Below are 12,542 nucleotides of genomic sequence, written 5' to 3'. Positions count from 1 at the left end.
ATTCGTCGATATACAATTTCGACAATTTCCCAGGGGGATTCTGTTGCATCAAGTTTTATTGCATCAAGTTTTACTATCTTGTCTCAATGCAATTCCCAGTAATGTATTTCAGAAATCAAAATGGTCTAGTGCACACAACATCCAAGTTCTATATTAAGTTAAACGAAGAAACAATTTAGTTGGAATAATGTCAAAGTGTCAATGATGCAGTTTGAAAAGGGATTCTTAAGATAACGTGCGTATGCATGTATAATTATTCAGATATTTATTTTGAGAATGTATGTGTCGCATCTCAAAGTATTACCCAAAATTAAAAAATTTTTTAGATTGTTCTATTCATACGTTTGAGTATGCGCACAATTTAAGTACAATTTTCTTATTGGAGGTTTAAAAGTTATTTAATTTTTGGTTTGATTCTTATATAAAATCGCATTTTATTATACTTATTTACAAATTTGAGGAAATGACATTACGACTTCAAGTTTATGTATACTAAAATAAAACTCTAATAAATATTCGTGCAAAAATTCATTTGAAGCCACTTATTCGTTTAAAAATTGTTTACCTAAAACTGCAATAAAATAAGGTCATTTTCGCAATAAAATCGTTATAAATCACCATTGTTTTCTTCTTTGCAGCTGGTTCAGGGCCAAAATTCAGACATTCGCAGCCGGAACTTTTTGTCATTGATTAAGAAAAAAAATAAATCTAATAACCAGTTTTTAAACTTTTTTGGCTGGTATTGTAGTGCCAAAATATCCTTAACGAATATATTTATCGCTTTATGCTAGATTGAAATACAGGCTGAAAGAAGACGCAAGCAAAATTTTATTTAAAAAATAGAAAAATACGTGGCCCGGAAACGCAAGTAAATTGTTATTTTTTCGCGAAAATTGGCTTTATTTGCATGATGATTGCGGATTAAGATGTTTTTCGCTTAGAACTCGCTACACGGATAACAAGCTAATTTGAAGTTCCGCGCGGCACCCCTCACAGACTTATCTAAGTTTTCCGCGCACTTAATTAACACATTTAACCGGATTGTAACTCCGTTATTAATGCGCGTTGCCGAAGTATAGAGAGAAAGCAAGTATTCCTTGAGATTATACTTGGTAAATTATTGCCGCGACTTTCTTGAAGAAGTGGCCCAGATTAATCCTTAAAATGTTAAACTATCATCTTGAGCAAGAGATAATTGAAAAAAAACTATCGTGGAAAAATTCGATACGAAATGTATTTTACAATGTAAAAGTTTGCAACTTGTTAACAGTAATTTATCAACAGCGACATTAAATTACTTAAATTTAATATTTACAATGATATTGACTCATATTTATTTGCAGGAAAATATTTTACGCAATTACATTTTTGCTATAAAAATTATTTAATCTCCAAAGATATAAACTTTTTTTCCTCAATATCTCTTTTTTTTATGCAAAGGTTGTATTTTTATGGATGCGAATTGATGCTGAGACATGTGGCGCTGTCACTTTTTCGATTCGAATATATTTATAATGTTCTTACGCAATGTTCCTGATTCTTGTCAGCCTATAAAATTCGAACTCTTGACATTTCCAAGCGATTCGTGGAGCGGCGGGCGTTTTGTCGAGACACGGACAATGATGCGCGGCCATTAATTCCGACGAATCAAGGATAATTTAGCAGTGGCAGTAGTGTGCCTGTGATTTAAACACGAATCTTTAACAAGCATATATCACAATCATTAACGGTATACGACGAGCGCACGCGCGTGATGATAAACATTTAAACGATCTTGATTGCAGTAGTATTAACGTTCGACTCGACCATGAACTTCCTCAAACATCATTGTGTTGGTTGTACAATTCCCTCTAATTGTTCGAGAACGATTAGCCCATGCATTATGGTTGAACAAATCCCAGCTCAACAGAGCAAAATGGATCGATAATTTAATCGGAGAGAAATTTTTATAATTCAAAAGACTGAGGAAAGTAAAGCCATATTATTAGAATTGTTCATTATATATATATATATATATATATATATATATATATATATATATGTATATATATTATATATATATAGCAAATTTAATTATATTAACATTTTTTCGATAAATATTTCTGTAAGTACGTCTTCCTTTTTTAATTTAATCGCTTTGAACAGATTGCTTCTAACAAGTTATTATTTGCCCTCTAAATTCTTTGGAATAAAATCTCACTGTAAAAGAATGAGATTGGACTTCAAAGAATTTAAAGAGTACATTTAAAAAATGATAACGTACATTTTAATATATTAAATATACAAATCTAGAAAATATTTCAATATATATTAATATTTTATGTTCAGTATTTTAAAGATCAATTTGGATTATCCTGTTTACTGAACTACTCTCGCCCTCGCAAAAATAAAGATTTCTGAATCGAGGAAATTCAAGAACAGACAGTTATTCGTATGGCAGTCATATCGCATTGCGCATACACACACATACACACCTACATACATACATCTCTGTTGCTTTAAGTTCTCTGCCCTTCTCCGGCAGAATTTGAAATCATCGAAAGAATCGTAACGTGTTGGTAGCTCGAGCGCTCTGAAGCAACGGAATCCGTGTAATCCGATGGGAATGTAGCCGCATTATACGTTATGCGAATAAATTCTTCTGGCGAGCCGACAAGATGATTCGCGAATCCGATTTCAATGCTGTCTTACATCGCTTCGCAAAAACCTCCCGAGCTTTTCGCGAAATAGTAACGTATCTTGGAGAGATACGAAGTCAGATTTGCAAATTCGGATCATGCAAAATGTCGACCAGAATCTTAATGTCGTGAAGTATGATTTATGAATGCACTGTAATTTCAAAATATTTCGTAATTTATGATTCTATGTAATATATCATCGTATAGTATTTCTCATTAATTTTTGTAGCCTTACAGAAAATTCATTATTAACTAAAAAAAAAAAGAAATGCATTTTATACGAGTATTCTAAATGGCAACTAATTTAATAATAAATAAAAAAAATATCAATTCGTATTATAAAAAATTACTTTGTATGAATAAAATATGTGACATTAAAGCATTGAATTTAGCATTTTGCAATTGTATTCTTCTTTCCCTCGTATATACTTTAACGTTTCAAATTGGGAATTTCACGAAAAAAATATTAATTAAATGGGATTTTAATCTTCTTAGTTCACAGCGAATAATCAAAGAAAACGTCAAGTCTCTCGATTCTTACGTAACAAAATTAATTATCGAGAACTGTATATACAGTATATGTATAAACATCTATTGTTTTATTTATTTTAGAGCAAGAGTATTATTTGTAGATTTATTTAATAAATAAAATTTGTATTTAACAGCAAAAGATTACAAAGAGAAAATTATTACCAAGAGATTTTTACTTTTATCGCATTTTTTTCGTTTTTATTTCCTCCATATTTTTTTCTATATTTTTGTATTTATTTTTTGCAATTATTAATTTTACATTTCGTTTGATACATGATTGTATAAAAAAATTCAATATGATTTAATATGCGTAACAATTAAGTTTTTATTTATACGATTCTCAATAATTATAATTATATTCAAGCATATGCGAGCAGTAAACATTTATTTTACACACATTTATTTTACACATTTAATATAAATGCGTTTAATAATGCAGCAATAGCATTCTTCATTAGCGAAATAATAATATTTCTTCTTGGCTTTGATAACGTGTGCGTTTTATTTTAAGTAATGATATACATAGCACATATGTATGTATACTATATACGATTGATCGAGGCACTTAATTGCGCGTTCTAATTCGATGCACCGTCCGTTTACGACGACGAGAGCGTCCAACCTTATCGCGCATTAAAGTAATTAGCGATTAAAGCAATTAGCCATTGATAGCGAACACAGAACGGCGCACCTTGCTTCATCATGGGAAATGTAAAAGTGAAGTGCTTGAAAAACAAACGATACCTTCTATCCAATGGGGAGTTTTTAAGAGCATGATAAAGATTATGTAGTAAAAACGTAACTGCCGTGCACTGTGCGTGCAATTTTCTTTATCTTCTTCGTGCATGATTTACTCGCGCTTTTGCATATACAGTGAGCGTAAAAAGTATTCCTACAAGGAATACTTTTTAAAATCTTATTCTTAGAAAGTAAATATTAATTAGCAATTTATTAATAACAAATACAATATATTGCGCGCGCGCGTGTGTGTGTGTGTGTGTGTGTACATATATTGAGTATCCCAGACTACCCGCATATCTTTTTTTAAAATGTATGGAATTTATTTTTATAAAAAATTCAAAAAATTTTCTATAAATAAATCGGATACGTTCTATTGAATGATATTTTCCACTTCCGTGCATGCACGTATACATACATAGACGTGTATTCATTGTTAATAAATTGCTAATTAATGTTTACTTTCTAAAAATAAAGTTTAAAAAAAAAAACATTCTCCGCACGAATGCTTTTATACTTACTGCATGCATAATTTATACAAATTACAGAGAATTCTATACAAGTTACAGAGAATCAGTGTAGATTTATAAAAATAGTACGATTTCTCATGTAAAATTATGACCCAAAAATTTGTAATTTGGGATACCACATTTAAAAAAAGAAAAGCCAAAATTATTAGATTAAAAATATTATATTTTCATGTTAGTGAAACATGAAATCCGTAATTAATTTGTAACATGAAAATCCTTTTTTGTTTCACATATATTATTTTCTACGTTTTTTTTAAATATGTAAATCTGCTTATAAAAAGCCGAGTAAAAAGTAATGGAATAAATGGAAATGTATAAATATGAAATATCCTTGTATTTTATACAAATTTTCAAAATCTCTATTAAAACAGCCATAAACACGAAAAATAAAATTCATCAAAGGAAAGAGGAGAAGGTGCGTGTTATAGTAGTCAAGTTTAAGGTTCAACGTGAACATTGCAACGCAAACCCAACGACTACATCTCTCGAGACGGGAAGACGAGAAGGGATTAAGGGCTCGCGACGCGACGTCGAAGAAATTACAAGTCACTACTGATTTCGTCGTTAACGTCACGCGTCGAGTCCTGAGGGCCGACATCCACCGACGACGTCGGCGGCGACGGCGATTAATGCCCGCGAGGGTTATCCAGTTAGTTCAAATAGGCTATACGTACCGCTTATATACCAGGCCGCTCTAATTATTTTGCTCGCTCGCTCGCGACTAATGTGATAACGTCACCCGACACTCGACTCGGGGTGGTAACGCGTCTGCCTGCCAGCTCTCGATACTAATGTTCTGTTAATTTATAATCGTGCTGTAAATTTCTGCCCGTGCCTGCGGCTACGAGGCTCGCATCAGCCACGCGTGACCTTTGCTCCATATTCCGCCTTGCCGTCGTACTATTCGAATGGTATCATAAAATACGGGTTTAACTCTGGAATTGCTTTTTAAGATTTGTTAAAGTGCGGCTTATACGATTTTCCTATTTTTAATTCGAATCTCTCACGGAACTGATCTCATTATATTTATTAAAAAGTATGCCTAATTATTTCTGCACCATGAAAGAGCTCTCAGCATGTTGCTTAATTACAAATGTTGCATACAAATCTAATTTCATTTACTGCGAGAGCGAGAGAGAAAGAGAGAGGGAGAGAGAATATTTTAATTAATGCTCAAACAAAGAGGGAAAGAGAAGATAAAAAAACTTGAAAGATAACGGGAGTAATGTAAAGAAGTAATCATTGTATGAAAGAAAAGTAATTATTACCAAGAAAGAATACGAGAAATTTTAATGAGTGGTGTCATAAATCGTACTGCCCGGGGCTATCATAATGTTCAAATCTGTCGTAATATATAATGCTTCAAAGGATAATAGCCCTAATGATAGAAGCACTATTGACGTTTAATATAACTTCCTGCGGGATAAGAATAGAATCTCATCAGGCGTATTCAGATTGCCCCTAACTTCCCTCCCCTCCCCTTCCCCCATTTTACCCTCGTACCACAGGGTACAATAAAACTATCTCTTTCTCAATCTCCCCCCTCTCTCTCTTTCTTAACGCATCTCTTCTATTTTCCATGCAATTTGCTGATAGTTTATCTAGAATTAAGGTGTCGTCTGCAAAGCGGAGTAGCCATTTGAGAGCAAGAGGGAAGGTTATCCAACAGAGCCAATCAGTCGCGTCGGTTTATCATCAATGTTCAAGCAATCGTGATTTTAGATGATCGTCGCCTAATCATATGTTTCAAGGACAATCTTCGTATTTTTCTCCTTGCAAAATTTGTGGGGAAAACAACGACGAACGTTAAAGTCATCGATGGAAATGAAAGAAAAATTTTTTTGTTGCAGACACATAATTTGTTTTTCAATCATCAACTTTTTATGAGATCAAGTTGTTCCTTATGCATTGCGTGAATTAGAAAAATTTTTTATCTATAAGTTTTTGCTTTCTTCTTTCGCGAGTTGGATAATTTTTATTAACATTACTCATTTATCGTTTTAAATATTTACAATTTTGGTCTATTTAATGCTTGTAAAATTTCAAATTTAAATACATACATAAGTTTTATTTTAATACCTAAAACGTTGTTGTAATATTTAAGGGACCCACGTCTTTTCGTATTCCCTCCTGATTTTTATTTTCGATAATGAAAGAAGAGATGCGAATTAAGGTTACGTAATTCGGTAAAGTACGGACTGGATAACATTTCGAAACGCAAGAGGAATATAACTGATGACGGAACGCGTCTCTTTATTTGCCTAGTGATTTTCACAATTACATTATCAGACAAATGAGATCATTATTCTTTTTAGTACTCTCGTTAGTATGTCCGATATCACTCGGCATTAATAAGTAATCGTATTCAACGGTGAGCGCCCGCTGATCACCAATAATGCGGGCGCTCACGTTAATTAGGTGACATTTTTTGCTCGATCATCGTTTTCCCTTAATTAACGTAAACACTAATCAATCAGTGGCGATATACAATATAATCTATACAGGTTTAATTGTTTGGTAAATCATTGATATAATGTATATGTACTGTACATGGTTTTCTTCAACAAAAAATTCAAATAGATGTTATTTTGTAGTTCCACATGAAATATAATTACAAAATCATTATGGAGACAACTTTTCGTTATACTTTACCGAAAAATTCGCTATAAATTTTATCATATGCGGTGATAAAATTGGAACAACTTAATAGTTTGACAAATTTATAAGTAATGGTAGAAATTTTTGAAATATAAAAAGACATTATATAATTTGCTTGATAAAAAAAATTCCTATGCGCCATTGTAAAATGTTTTAACACAAAATTTTGTTATATAATGATATATAATCACATATAAAATTCATCTTTATATAATACGACTATTTAGTATCATATATATCATCTTTTTAAAAACATGTTTATCCCAATAGACTTCGAACACGGGACCTCGGATCACAAGTCTCCCTTACAAGCCACGTCACTTCTTTTATTGATGTATAGCGTGTTATCTATTTATGGTATGAATAGTGCCCCGATCAATTTACCATGGTAAAATATAATGAGCGACTAACAATAAGTCAGATAGAAATATCATGCTGCACTGTAAAATTTATATAAGCTATTGTGCGATTATCGTTACTTGACATTTAATCTATTTAAAACTATAAAAAAACTGTGTCTGATCATTACGAAAGTATATTTGTTACTTCACTCGAATTATTCGTAAGTTGCTAACGTCGTCCAATTATGGCGTTTTGCGATGTAATAACAATTAAAGCCGCTAAGCACGATTATTGCTTTGTAGTATTGCTTTGTAATCGCCTCATTATATGACAAGGTTACATGGCGAAGGTGGTCTCCTGCTTGTTATAACTACAGTAACAAGAAATTATCGGAATTGCAGTAAAAAAACTCTTATCCCAAAGAAAGTTTGTGGTAAGGGTCTAAAAGTCTGCGAAATTAAGTATTTAAAAAATACTCGATTCTAAAGAGAGCACATTGCGGGCGTACAAGCTAAACGCTGAAGAATTGAAACAGGAAAATGCAGGAGAAAGAGAGAGAGAGGTTTTAGCGATCTATACGGTAAACCGCGGATTAAATTTTCCTCGGTCTAGGAAAAATGCAAATTTCTTTCGGAATATTCGCTACCGTCCCGTGTACCTACATCTTTCGGAACAACCCGCTATTTGTGCATTTTCACGAGCGCGGCTACGCGCTCAGGTCAAGCCGGACTAACTCCATCGCAAATTTCGTTGCTTCGACAACGCCACTCTCGTAATTCTCGCCCACCACAATTCTTTCCCAAGATTTTTTATCTCTTTTTTTCCTTTTTTTTTTTTATTTTCATGCAGTCATCGTCAACTTTATATTTCAATTGTAAGGACGACACATGAGTTTACGGTCGAGACATCAACGCGTCGCCCGACGCGGAACGGTGAAAGGAGAGGAAAAAAAAAGAGACACATTCCGTTGCCCCGTTTTACGACAAGCGCATCGATGTTATTTATTCACTTGTACGCGAGTCGCTTACGGAAATAAATCATTGCGCGGCATCTCGCGTTCTGCGTTAAGGAATTTCTGCATTGTAACGTTGAATAACGGTCGTAACGGCAGAAGGCCTCGGCCGTCTATTAAGTCGCAATTAACCTTCTGACCGGCAACGCTCCCGTAGCGCGCGGCACACTTTAATATGCTAATGCCACTTTTCTCGATTCCGCCGAGAAAAAGCCGCTCTCGATTAGGAGATTGTCGAAGACCCCCAGTTGCCACGCTGCTCCAATAGCATTACCTCGGTGCGGCAATAATAATGAGCATTAGGTTTCAGTAAATAAAAGTAGATATTTTTCTAAATGAAGAGCTGTACTTGTAATAGAGTCAAGTATTTCCATAATTCTCTACTTGTTGCGAAAATTCTACTCCAGAAAGATGCGCGCTCCAGTTTCGTATATACAGTCCTTAAAATATTCTAGGAGTCACCTTATACGCAATATAACGTAACGTTAATGCTAGCTTTTCGATACATTATGCATCTCGTAGCGGGAGAGAGACATAACGACCGCCATTTCGACGGTCAATCGTTCATGGGGAGAAAAATTTATCATCGTTCGTGATAAAGGTACACACGCGAGTCGAGTCTAATAGAAAAAAATCGCGTTCGCCTCGCGCTAGCGTACGTCGCGTTCGCGCGTGTGCGTGTCGGAGGCTCGCGTAAAGCGCCAATATTTCAATACGTTATCTGCAAAAAATCAGGCCGAAAGCGACGCGATCGATAGCGCAGTCCGAGAGCGTTGTACGTGCTGTACTGCTGTACGGTGGGCAAACGTCGCTTTTAGAGGGTGTTTTAGTGCTCTATCCACCATGCCGCGCCGCCGCGGCCGCGCCGTTATTATCGGCGATCGAGATACACATGCGTTCGCGTTGAACGCGATCCTAATCCGATTTCGCGTGCCGCATAATAAACCGCGCCACACTTGTCTCGTCGCGTGAGCGCCCGCCCAAATCCCTAGACGACCATTTTTCCAACAGCATCCGGACACTGTGCCTCGCACAAACTGCACGCTATTCGGTAAAATGAGCGTCAAACATCGACAATTCGACTCGGAGATTTTCGATACCACAAGTGTTTCGACGAGCATGCAAAATATTCCGCGTATACAACGAATCAATTCATTCGCGAATTCTTTAACAGCAATTTTGCAAGTAATCATTTAATATTATATCGATTTTTTTATAAACTTTTCTAGATCAATATGAAGTTCATTTTCCATTAATAAAAATGTTGAAGGAAACATTTTTAAGCTACGAATGATGGAAAATGGATCATTATTTTTATATGTGTCAGTGAATTTATTTATCTCTTAATTTTTATTAAGGAAACGTAGTTATAAAGAAAAGGTAGTTTAAGTTCCTGAGACTGTGTATTTCAACTATAAGCATAATGAAATGAAAAGAATATGGCTAATAATAGAAAGAAGGTACAATAGAAATAAACACGATTCATTTTCATATATTAAGGAAATATAAAGAAAATGGCACAAGACAATAGAAGAAAAATCGGAAAGTGTAAAAAGCACGAAATATTCTAGATACTTTCATTCCTATTTTGCATCTCTGCATTTCGTTCGGTTAATTATAAATATATCCGTGACAAAGATTAATGTGACTCTCGTTGAAAATCGTATTTTCCACACGTGTTTGTTTTCCGTTTTCAGGATGTGCGCGTATCCTGATTGAAATTATAATAAGAGAGACAATTATAGCGATTTTCTACGCTAGGATTTATTATAGATAAAGGAAAGTTTGTTCCAATCGTCAGGATCAGACTGGAATACCAAGGGCTCACCAAGAAAAACTGTAAAAAGGATCCCCACTTTAAAGCGCTACAGGCAAAACATTTTTTTTGGTTTAAGATCAAACGTGTTTTGATGAAATTCAGAGATATTTGTACTTTGTTTTTATTGTTATTTTTTTTATATTGTCATAAAGCGTAAGTTGTAAAAAACAAATTAGTTCATTAGTTTAGATTATTAATTTCCTGCATAAAAAATTTAAAAAAATTAGATTCGGGGGCCACTGGAGCCTGAATTGAAAAATTTCTCGGGATCTCTCTTATCCAGTCCGATCCTGCCAATCGTCGCTATTGCCTTGAAAATACGAGACAAATGGAAAAGAGATGGTAAGATAGATAGAAAATTAGGGGAAAAGAGAAATGAAACTCTGCAAACTATTGGCAGAACTTTAATCCCTGCCTTGTCTAAGACAATTCGTGCAATCAAATTCACGCGACTCCACGAGCATCCCTGTAATTGAAGATTCGCGTAAGAACATGGCAAATTTTTCTCGAAGGAGTAAATCAACCATTTCCGTATTTAACGCTAAATACGACCATCTGTGTTGCACAAGTTTGTACAATTTCAAATGCCATATCTTTATGTCCAAACATTAATTATTTGCCCTCAAGTCAAATAAAATGGTTCATTAAAGTCATTCAACTTGTGAAATATAATGTCCTTTCCGTATCATTTATTAATATTATTTAATAATATCAAGTAAAACGTCAGATGAAATTGTAAAAATACCTTGCGCCATATTTTGTTACGCGAAATATAATATTTCGCAATATTATAATAATTTCGTCTAGATCCTATAGCGAGGCAGGTGAAACGGTATCGGTAGGCATGAATATGTATGCAAGCGAATAAGGTACTTTGGCAGAACTGTACCATACATTTCGTTTCGTGTTAAACGTAATTGTAGTTTACAAGGTAGAGTTTCGTCCGGAACACGAATTTGCGACTATTTAATTACAGGTGCGGTCCATTACTAATTAATCACTCTTCTACTTGCACAATCGAGCATTATATTGTAATAACCAGCAATTAGAGACACTTGATATAGGCATAATTCTCGACTCCATTATAGCTTGTAATAATGTCTTTCAATATGTATTCCTGTAATTATACATTTGCCAATTGTCAGCGGATTATTATTCTTGTTAACTAGCTATTGAAAAAACTGTATGATGTATTGCACGGTAATATATTATGATTATATCTCTCTGTATCGCCACGAATAATACATTCCACCGTTAAATCGCATGTATTCGCTTGCGGCGACTAATAAATCCTCATTCACCAGGATATTTTCTCGTTCGTATGCTCGAGAATGCATTCTTGCTTAAAATCGCATTCCTCTCACTTAAGTTGGTTTAATTACTGTATCACGATACGATATACAAAACAAAACTCTCATTAGCTTACGGATCTATACGTAATAATGCATTATCGCACGAAGAAAATATGCATTATTCTGTGGCGCAAGATCCGTCGAAAAGGTTAAAAATATAAAAGAGAAGACAACTGATTACTATGATTGACTTTATGATGATCTGAATACATCGAGTCTGTAGAGCGTCCGATCAACCGCGCTTCCTTTGGACGCTAAATAAGCAGCTAAGAATAACTCGCGTTGATCTAATGCATCGATCTAACTGCAATGACAAAATCTAAGCCGCTCACTAGAATCTCTCGCTATATTTGTCGCTGCAAAAAATTGTTTTAGAAAAATTATTGTCGCTCAAGTGACAACAAAAAGTATCGCATGAAGCAAAACCATGTGTATAAATTATGACGGTTATTTTTACATTTCATAATCTTTTGTTAGATTTTTTTTCAGCACTCAAAAACTTAAAATATTGTAATGTTGTGCCTCGAATAATCATTTTTTGCCAACAGTTCTATAAAAACAGTTTCTATAAATCAAAATAATTAATAAGATAAAAAACTTTAGTTATGACTCATTTTCAAGTTTCCTTGTAAATATAAAAGCTATATCACTTTGAATACGTCACACAATTATTAGAATCGGAAGTATGAAAAAACCCACCGTTTGATCCAATAAATTACCAATTTATAACACACTTGTATTTTCCGCTCGAAACGTCATTCGAGTATCATAAACGATGATAGTACGTATCTTCCCCAAATATCTTAAATTCTCGCGATTTCTCAGCATCGCGTGACGTCTCGCGTGCGGAGAGACGAAGGAAAATTATCAGCGACGTTTAGT

The 12,542-nt window shown here is 34.2% G+C and overlaps 2 protein-coding genes across 7 annotated transcripts in view; one reads left to right on the top strand and one right to left on the bottom strand.

The window, feature by feature from the left end:
- The window catches only part of LOC105196023, a 103,198-nt gene that overhangs the window by 64,223 nt on the left and 26,433 nt on the right, over positions 1–12,542 (bottom strand). The window lies entirely within an intron of this gene.
- Positions 1–12,542, top strand: part of LOC105196022 (trichohyalin) — a 45,789-nt gene that overhangs the window by 23,502 nt on the left and 9,745 nt on the right. The gene's annotated exons all lie outside the window — the stretch shown is intronic.

Source organism: Solenopsis invicta, chromosome 12 (assembly GCF_016802725.1).
Source record: "Solenopsis invicta isolate M01_SB chromosome 12, UNIL_Sinv_3.0, whole genome shotgun sequence".
In the NCBI taxonomy this organism is placed as follows: domain Eukaryota; kingdom Metazoa; phylum Arthropoda; class Insecta; order Hymenoptera; family Formicidae; genus Solenopsis; species Solenopsis invicta.
The sequence above is the reverse complement of the archived record's forward strand: the minus strand, read 5'-3'. Positions and strand labels throughout refer to the sequence as shown.